The sequence below is a fragment of the Pezoporus flaviventris genome, unplaced genomic scaffold (assembly GCF_033815535.1).
Source record: "Pezoporus flaviventris isolate CSIRO_AGI_PZ_B2104156 unplaced genomic scaffold, CSIRO_AGI_Pfla_v1 ptg000031l, whole genome shotgun sequence".
In the NCBI taxonomy this organism is placed as follows: Eukaryota; Metazoa; Chordata; class Aves; order Psittaciformes; family Psittacidae; genus Pezoporus; species Pezoporus flaviventris.
The window spans coordinates 56005998-56016442 of NW_026892579.1; the positions used below are offsets into that span (position 1 = coordinate 56005998).

Here is a 10445-nt window from a genome sequence, read left to right on the forward strand (position 1 = left end):
CACAGACCAACAGTGGCTGGGTCTGGTGGCTTCACATAAACCTGCTGCTGCAGGAGAGCAATGGAGAGGTGCAAGAGCCTCTCCTGATGCTTGCCTGGGGACTGGGTGGCCTGGTGCTGTTCATCCAGGGGGATTTAGTCATCCTGTCCTATGTCAGAGAGCACATAAACAGCACAAGAGAGCAAATGCTGTCTAACGAACTAAAACAGTAGAGAGCACTTAGGTGTTTTTAATCCTGAACTGTACTAAACAGGGATATTTTCCAAAACTGCAGTTGAGAAAGTTGTCAGGGAGGAGTGTGGTTTTTCCTGTGCTCCCACTGTCTCACAAAGAGGTAACTGCCATAAGGCAGGACGGTTTCTGCAGAGTCCCGCTCCATTCATGCCTTCCCTGAATCACATTCCTCTGTACTTAATCATGTTTTGGATTGCACAGCTAGAAACAGGCAGGAGTTTGTTCAGTTTCTTGTCTTCCAAGTCCTGCCTTCACTGAGAAACACACGTGTGCCAAGTTCCAACTTTTAAGCCGCTTCCATTTTTAACAAAGCTCTGTGTGAAAGCATTGCGGCCACGCTTTGGACTTGGGGGGAAAATGCACTTATCAGTTTTAATGTACTTCAAAACCAGCTGAAGGGGTTGGGTTTATTTTTTAAACAGACCCTTGCTCAAGGAGCTGCCCAGCATGAAAATTTTTCAATTATATCTTCTAGAGATTTCTGTTTACTGGGTGCTTTTTTGTTTTAATGTATGTTATTTGTGTAAAGAGAAACAGAAATTAAGCAGTGTCAGAGCATTTACAGCAGGATGTGCAGTACTCGCAGCAATTCCTATAGATCTGTTGTGGGTGGTTACAAGGAAAGTCAAAGCTTGGTCATGCGTCATGTGTGCTCAGAGGGCTCCAGGAGCTCTGAGAGCTCATTTCTGTATTCAGTGTATTTTCCCCCTCTTTACGATGTCCCATTTTGATAATAATAAATTTGAAACACAGCGGCTGTAGGAGAGCAGTGTCCTGTCTCGGAGAAGGCACATCTGCACCCCTGGACATGGCAGCTCTGCTGTCTGCTGACCGTGCTGGCTGTCGGCTGTAGTGGAAGGGAAGGTGTTGAGATGTGTTTCAGTTAGGTGGAATGACCAAGGCGCTGGTTCACACATTGCTTTGGATTGGATTCCTACCTGCAGGCTCCTGAGTTGTTGCAGAAATTATACAGGCATCCCATCCCAAGAGACCCTCTGCCTAGGGGAGTGGGGGCAAGGGGCACAGCTTTGGAGGGAGGTTGTATGTAGGAAACTATATGAAAGCTGTATATAATTATAATGTAGCACTTGTTTTGTAGGTCTCTTCAGGAGACAGATTAAATACAGGCAGTTCTCCCTTATTTCTGCAGTGGGCTCGGAGTGCCTCAGGCACCAGAAGAACCCAGGTCTTGCAAAGGTAGAGGCAGCCTCATGTCCTATCACTGTGCCAACCTCCCTAATGCAGGTTCTGCCAGCTCCAGGATAACTCTAGAAGATCCGGGGGGGTGCTCCTGCACTGCCCAGAAAGCCCAGAGTCTCAGGGGCTCCTTTAAACTGACAGAAGGGAGATTTAGATGAGATACAAGGCAGACATTTTTCCCTGTGAGGATGGTGAGACCCTGGCACAAGTTGCTCAGAGAAGCTGTGGCTGCCCCCTCCCTGACAGTGTTGAAGGCCAATTTGGATGGGGTTTGGAGCAACCTGGTCTAGTGGGAGGTTTGGGGGATTGGAGCTAGATGAGCAAACCTGGTCTTGACTGATCAAGAGGACTTTGTGGATGAAGCACTCTGTAGACAGGTAGGAAAAGCCTCACACTCGCAGGCCCTTGTTCTCATGGGGGACTTCAAGCACCCTGATATCTGTTGAAGGGACTGTACAGCCTGGCACAAGCAATCCAGGTTTCTCGATTGTGTAGAAGACAGCTTCCTTCTGCAAGTAATAGAGGAGCCGACAAGGAGAGGTGCCATGCTTGACCTCGTGCTCACCAACAGGGAAGGGCTCGTTGGAAATGTGACGCTCCAGGGCAGCCTTGGATGCAGTGATCATGAGATGGTGGAGTTCGAGATCCTCAGGACAGTGAGAAGAGCGTGCAGCAAGCTCACTGCCCTGGACTTCAAAAGAGCAGACTTTGGCCTCTTCAGGAACCTGCTTAGTAAGGTTCCATGGGATATAGGCCTAGAGGGCAGGGGGGCCCAAGATTGTTGGTTGATATTCAAGGATCACCTGCTACAAGCTAAGGAGTGTTGCATCCCAGCTAGAAGGAAGTGCAGCAGGAGGGCCAGGAGACCTCCTTGGATGGATAAGGAGCTGCTGAGGAAACTCCAAAGGAAAAAAGAGGCTTTTCCTTCCTCATGAAGGAAAGAGGGAGGCCGTTAACCTGGGAAGCTGGGAATTAGTGACAAAAAAAAAAACAAAAAAAAGAAGGAAAAGGACAACCAAAAGCAAGGGGCTTCCCCCTAAATCCCCCGTCCCCACACAGAACCGCTTTGCTGTCCTGCAGGGGGCTGATGAGGAAACGCACTCGAGCCAGAAACAGCCGGCTGATGCCTTGGTAAAGAAGATCTCTACTGGTGCTGCCAGGAAAAAGCGGCGGGTCGTAGTAGTAGGGGACTCTACACTGAAAGGGACAGAAGCACTCATCTGCCGGCCAGACCCCGTCTCAAGGGAGGTGTGTTGCCTACCAGGGGCACGGATCAGGGATGTGGCAGAGAGGCTGCCTGCTCTAGTAAGTCCCACAGACTATTACCCACTCCTGGTGATACATGTGGGTGCTAGGATATAGATAGTAGTAGCCTGGGGACCATAAAGAAGGACTACAGAGCCCTGGGGGAGGTGGTATGGGGCTCTGGAGCTCAGGTAGTCTTTTCATCAATTCTCCAGGGTACAGGGGAGGACCTAAAAAAAGCTGGGAGGATTGGCCAGGTTAATAAATGGTTAAAAGGGTGGTGCATAGTCAGGGGTTTGGGTGTCTTGAACACGGGACCCAAGTTTTTAGGCCAGGTCTAGTGGGGGGTGGTGGAGCTGGTCTGATGATAAAGAAGGGAAAGAGCAGTTTTGGTAGGAGGTTTGCCAGAGTGGTCAAGGAGGCTTTAAACTAGATGTGTTGGGGGAGGGGGGCATCATTCCATCCCAACACTCCCAGTCAGTTGCCAGAACCTATAATAAATGCTCAGAGCAATGTAGATACATTCCAGCCGCTCCAGCCAATGAGCCAGCTTCATTTAGAGCTCGGCTCAGATGCCTCTATACAAACGCCCGTAGCATGGGGAACAAACAAGAGGAATTAGAGATGTGTGCACATCTACGGGGGTATGATATAATAGGCATCACAGAAACATGGTGGGATGGCTCCTATGACTGGAGTGTTGGAAGGGAAGGTTACAGGCTCTTCAGAAAAGACAGGCCTGGCAGGCAGGGAGGGGGAGTTGCCCTTTATGTTAGGGATAGGCTGGAGAGTATGGAACTCTGTCTGGGGAGAGGTGAGCAGTCCACAGAGAGTTTGTAGGTCAGGGTTAAAGGGAATATAGCTATGGGAGACATTACTGTGGGGATCTGTTACAGACTGCCTGATCAAGGAGAACCTGTGGATGAAGCACTCCATAGACAGATAGGAAAAGCCTCACGCTCGCAGGCCCTTGTTCTCATGGGGGACTTCAAGCACCCTGACATCTGTTGGAAGGACGGTACAGCCCGGCACAAGCAATCCAGGAGGTTCCTCGATTGTGTAGAAGACAACTTCCTTTTGCAAGTAATAGAGGAGCCAACAGGAGAGGTGCCATGCTTGACCTCGTGCTCACCAACAGGGAAGGGCTCGTTGGAAATGTGACGCTCCAGGGCAGCCTTGGATGCAGTGATCATGAGATGGTGGAGTTCAAGATCCTCAGGACAGTGAGAAGAGCGTGCAGCATGCTCACTGCCCTGGACGTCAAGAGAGCAGACTTTGACCTCTTCAGGAACCTGCTTAGTAAGGTTCTATGGGATACAGCCCTAGAGGGCAGAGGGGCCCAAGATTGTTGGTTGATATTCAAGGATCACCTGCTACAAGCTCAGGAGTGTTGCATCCCAACCAGAAGGAAGTGCAGCAGGAGGGCCAGGAGACCTCCTTGGATGGATAAGGAGCTCCTGAGGAAAATTCAATTGAAAAAAGAGGCTTATAATAAGTGGAAGCAAGGACAGGTGGCATGGGAAGAGTACAGGGATGTTGTCCAGGAAGCTAGGGACCAGGTTAGGAAAGCCAAGGCCCAGTTAGAATTAAACTTAGCTAGAGGTATTAAAGATAACAGAAAGGGATTCTACAGGTGCATAGCAAATAAAAAACAGACTAGGGACAATGTGGGCCCCCTCAGGAAGCTCTCGGGAGAACTGGCTACCCTGGATTTGGAGAAGGCTGAGGTTCTGAATGACTTCTTTGCCTCAAGTCTTCACTGGCAAGTGCTCTGAGCACACCACCCAAGTCCTGGAAGGCAGATGCAGGGACTGTGAGAATGAAGACCTTGCGCCCACTGTAGGAGAGGAACTGGTTTGAGACCATCTTAAAAACCTGAACATGCACAAGTCCATGGGTCCTGATGAGATCCATCCACGGGTCCTGAAGGAGCTGGCAAATGAAGTTGTGAAGCCGCTGGCCATCGTATTTGAGAAATCATGGCAGTCAGGTGAAGTTCCCGATGACTGGAAAAAGGGAAATATAACCCCCATTTTCAAGAAGGGGAAAATGGATGACCTGGGGAATACAGACCAGTCAGTCTCACCTCTGTGCCTGGCAAAATCTTGGAGCAGATTCTCCTGGAAGGCATGCTAAGGCACATGAAAATCAACAAGGTGCTTGGTGACAGCCAGCATGGCTTCACTAAGGGGAAATCCTGCCTGACCAATTTGGTGGCCTTCTATGATGGGACTACAGAACTGATGGACAGGGTAGAGCAGTTGATGTCATCTACCTGGACTTGTGTAAAGCGTTCAACACTGTTCCACATGACATCCTTGTCTCTAAATTGGAGAGACATCAATTTGATGGATGGACCACTCGGTGGATAAAGAAGTGGCTGGATGGCCGCACACAAAGAGTTGTGGTCAATGGCTCAATGTCCGGCTGGAGACCAGTAACGAGTGGCGTCCCTCAGGGATCGGAGTTGGGACCGGTCTTGTTCAACATCTTTGTCGCTGACATGGACAGTGGGATTGAGTGCGCCCTCAGCAAGTTTGCCAATGACACCAAGCTGTGTGGTTCAGTTGATACCCTGGAGGGAAGGAATGCCATCCAGAGGGACCTTGACACACTTGTGAGTGGGCTGATGCCAACCTCATGAAGTTTAACCATGCCAAGTGCAAGGTCCTACACCTGGGTGGGAGCAATCCCAGGCACAGCTACAGGTTGGGCAGAGAAGAGATTCAGAGCAGCCCTGTGGAGAAGAACCTGGGGGTATTGCTCGATGAGAAAATGAACATGAGCTGGCTTCAGTGTGTGCACGCAGCCCAGAAAGCCAACCGTATCCTGGGCTGCATCAAAAGGAGCATGACCAGCAGGTTGAAGGAGGTGATCCTGCCCCTCTGCTCTGCTTTTGTGAGACCTCACTTGGAGTATTGTGTGCAGTTCTGGTGTCCTCAACATAAAAAGGACATGGAACTGTTGGAACAAGTGCAGAGAAGGGCCACAAAGCTGATCAAGGGACTGGCACACCTCCCATATGAAGATGATAGGCTGAGAAAGTTGGGGCTGTTCAGCCTGGAGAAGAGAAGGCTGCATGGAGACCTCAGAGCAGCCTTCCAGTATCTGATGGGGGCCTATAGGGATTCTAGGGAGGGACTTTTCATTCGGACAAGGGGTAACAGGCTAAAACTTAAACAGGGAAAGTTTAGATTGGATATAAGGAAGAAGATCTTTACTGTGAGGGTGGTGAGGCACTGGAATGGGTTGCCCAGGGAAGTTGTGAATGCTCCATCCCTGGCGATGTTTAAGGCCAGGTTTGACAGAGCCTTGGGTGACATGGTTTAAAGTGAAGTGTCCCTGCCCGTGGCAGGGGGATTGGAACTTGATGATCTTAAGGTCCTTTCCAACCCTAACTATTCTGATTCTATGATTCTATACCATGATTTGGTGACAGGACAGGAGCATAGAGCCAGCTCAGACGTCATGATGTGCCCCAACAAATAAATGTGGAGATTGTGGGAACTGCTGCAGAAATCATAGCTTTGCTCAGACTTAGCCTGGGTCTGACCTGCTGGGACTAATTATCCCATCAGAGCTCAACTGCTCCCTGCAGGACTGCAAGTACCATCACACAGCACTCACTTCTTAGAGCCCAGCATTTGTTAGTGGGACCACCATGTCATGCCAAAGCAGTAGTCAGAATGTAAGATCATCATATATTCAAGCCTGAACTTAACTGTGTTAAGGTAGAGGTGCCATGGGAGCAGTGCTTGAGCTGATAATCACCACCAGATCTTAGCTGTTTCGCATCTTTGACATGAACAAGTTGTAGTGTGGATGATGCCCCAGAGACCGCAGAGTAAGAGCAGTATCTGGGACCTCTCCAAGCATGGGCTGTTGGTTTGGGCCATATCAACAACAGCTTTATTCTACAACTGACTTAATATGAGAAATCTTGCTTCTTGGCAGTTTAGTAATATTTTTCAAATACCCAGCTATATTTGTCCAATACCCAGGGTTCAGCTTTACAATATGCTGTCTTTGGCAGCAAAGGCAGCTTGAAACATTCCTTTTCCCGTGCCAATATTCCCTGCTCCATCGTTTATGTTCGTACAGTTTTTGAGGGTTCAGACTACAAATCAGAGCACTGAAATTGTCCTACTTACACACAGCATTCCTAGAAAAAAGGTGAAGCCAGAAGCTCTTGCGACTTACACTTCCATTGATCTTGCGTCAGGTCTTCAAGAAATGCCAGTCCAAACTGGTAGAGCCTGGATGAAGTTCCTGAGGTTGATCTTTTTTTTAAGCTCCTTGGCAGAAAATAGGTAGTGAGCACCTGTGAGTCAGGAAAGGGGTAGCAGCAGAGACCTCATAGTTTCTGTAACAGCAGATCAGAAAAAAGGTTATAAATGTTGATAAGCAGTGTCTCCCCAGAGGCAGTGATTATTTAGAACCTTGAATTCAGTGCTTAGATTTATCCTGTAGGAATATTTCCTGTAGGTATTGGTCACCATTAAAGGTCTCATGGGCAAAGTGAGAGTGGGAGGGTTTTTTTTGTTGGAGATATTCTCCCACTTACATGGGTGTTTCTGTCCTTTGTCACTTGTTCACGAGAATTCACTGTGGTGTGCTGGTGGTGGTTTTCATTGCACATAAAAGTATCTGCCACAGCATTTGTTGCCACATTTCGGCATAGATATTCATGAGCCTGTAGATGTTGTGTTTCCATTGTGGAGGTATCATTAACATGACTGGAGAGATGTACTACAAGTCTTTGCATTTGTTTTGGCAAGATCTAGTTTTGCTTGATGTTTGTTTAGTCCCTAAGAAATGTGGTGCTGATGATGAGTTTGGCAGGACTCAAAACTAGAAGACAGAATTCTGGAATAATTTGTTTTAGAGTGTTTTCTTTGAGCATGGGTTGTAACTGTTTAGATGATTATCCTTGTAGAGTCCAGGATGTGAAATACTTACTGCATTCCTGCTGAATTTCATAGCCATGCTGACTCTTCTAAAACAATGTTTTCTTCACTTTGTAGTCGAGGACCTGCTCTAGTATATAAATAAGCTTAAGTAAGCACCAACAGTGCATGTACACTCCTCCTTCAGGATACGATCCAGCATAATGCTTAATTCTCCACAATTACTAATTCCTTCTGCTGTGCTGTAGCACTGGGTTGGCACGCAAACGCAACTGATCAGTGCCATAAATAGTGGATATGCTTAGCTTTTCCATAGCATTTTAATCTTAACCAAACAACATGACCGTACATTTTCACATCTTTCTGTATTACGCTGAGTGTGTCCATTTCAGAGAGAGGGAAAACCGATACTTTTTTAGACATTCAAGACTATCCAACAAGATGTTGATGAAATTCAAATGAGAGCTGTTGCCTGTATCTTGGCTGTCACTTGTAGAAAGCATTGCTTCTCATACACAATCTTAGAAAACATGGCAGGAGCCCATGTAGCAACTGCAGACGCCATAACTTCATCCTGATGGACTGCCCTCCCCACACCTCGCAGGGTTGCCATCCACAGAGCTGACCTGCAAGCATTCAGTAGGATGGAAGGTGTATAATGCTGCTAATGCCCAGTAATTCAACTGCAGAGAAATTAATATTAAACATGTTTGTGTGTGCATCTGTAATACTTTCCCTCCTATCATTATCCAAGCCTAGAAGGGTAATCAAAGCCACATGAAGAACATCTGGATCCAGTGTTGGTTTATATGGCACCTGGCCCTTATTAATAGCAATGAGGAAATGGCAGTTTGGGATTTCTTGACCTCACATGAAATTCATTTCACTGGGCAAAGGTTGCTAACAGATGGCAGCAATTTGGGGCTCATTTCATCATCTGTCACACAGACTTTATTGCTCTGTTTTGGCCCTTTCCTTTGTAAGGAGCTATCCCTTTTTCCACCTCATCTCTTTATAAGGGTTGTCTTTTTCAAAGGGAGTCCTGAAACATCTTGTTAAAGCATGTTATATGCAGCACAAGGATTTAGGTATGGTATGATACAACAAAATGATCCCTTTGAGCATAAATCACTCTTTTACTAACTGTGTTGTAAACTTTTATCTTTTTGAAGTTGGTAGTTTCTTCTGGGTTATTGGCCTCTTTCCAATTTGTTCTTTGTTTCCCCAGCCCACAAATACACTTTTGCACTCTGTCTTTGAGCAAATGAAAGAGCTATGGGAAGACACAACCCCATGACTGTTGACACAATGGACTGTCTCCAACCAGCATTTGTGTCACTGAAGTCTATTTAGAAATGTACCCCAGTGAGCTGCACGCCAGCAAACCCAGTTTTGAAGAGTGCATAACACCTATAGAAGAGATTTGCATTTTGGCATCTACCTTGCTGTCATCATTCTTGGAATTGATTCAGTTATCCTTAGAAAACATCCCAGGTCAAGCAGCCAAGAAGAGATCTTTGGTCCAGCTTGTTCCTAGGTTGGCTGGAATGTGACCAGATGTCCTCCCTACTGGCCATGGAGTTAGTCACCGAATGGGACCATTTGTAGTGCTCCTGAAAGGGTAAAACCTTTGAGGGTGTGTTTTGCTTTACTTCTGGGGGGATTTTTTTGTAGTTGCACCTGTTTTGAAGCATGCTAGAAGTAAGATAAAGAAACATGGAAAATACAGATGCAATGCTGTTTAGTATTAAAGAAATACTATGAATTCAAGACCTGGGGAATGATGAGGTTCAATATTTGCTTATTCAGATGTTATGTTAGGCGTTACAGTGATAGCTTCCTCTTGTATGGTGATGGCTGCTGCACTGCGACAATACATATTTACAACCTAACTATCAAAACAATCAAAATACTTCCCATAGTCAAACACTGGTGTAAATATTACACTGTACTACAGAAAGAAAAAAAAAAAATACCTGGTATCAATTTATCCTTAGTGCTAGATCAAAATAGTCTTACCTAAGAGCTTGATTATATGAAATATCTGTTCCATCTGTAGATTTGGCCTTTCATGATGCTTTCAGACTGAAACCTCTTGGGGGTTTTAGTTATCAAAGTGAAATACAAGTTGTTCTAACTACTAAAATCATCATGTAATCCAAATTAGGTTTAGATAGAAATGCTTGTATTGTATTTGTGATTTAGTCTGACCACTGTAAATATCCCTACGATTCTGCAAGCTTAAAGCAGATGTGCTTGAATCCACAAAGAATTAAAACAGCAGAGAAATAGAAAATCTTGTTATTTGAACTAATGTAGTTTAGGAAAACCCTGCTCATGTGGGTATTAGTTTTCTTTTCTCTGTTGAAATAAATTCACCAAGTAGGGGTGAGGGGGGATGCTTACTTTAGGAAAGATCTGAATTCAAGTAGCCTCCTGGGACTGAGTAAAAATAAAAGCAGCAGTGCACCCATGGAACAGTCAAGCCCCATCATCTGTACTCATTTGAAAACATGACGTGTTTGCTTCTAGCGGCCTTGGTTTTCCAGATCATTGACAGTTTAATCCTGTGTTTCTGACAACATTAATGGGTTCATCAAGTTAAATAAAATAAATGGGTTCATCAAGTTAAATAAAATATAGAATTGCAGGAGATCTACATCTTGTAAGTTGGGTTACACTTATGAATGCTCTTGGTACTCATTTGTGTCAAGGTCAAACTGCTGAACATTGCTGCGTGTCCAGATGTCAGGCATGCCCTGTCTCCACAGGGTTGGAGCAGTTGTGGCAGCCTCGGTTAGTACTGCCCTCTTGGCAAGATCAAACTGCCAAATTCTTAGCTCCAGTTATTTCTCTCAA

At 46.1% G+C, this 10445-nt stretch overlaps 1 protein-coding gene across 9 annotated transcripts in view; it reads left to right on the top strand.

Annotated features, from left to right (window-relative positions):
* The window catches only part of DTNB (dystrobrevin beta), a 197026-nt gene that overhangs the window by 145395 nt on the left and 41186 nt on the right, over positions 1-10445 (top strand). The gene's annotated exons all lie outside the window — the stretch shown is intronic.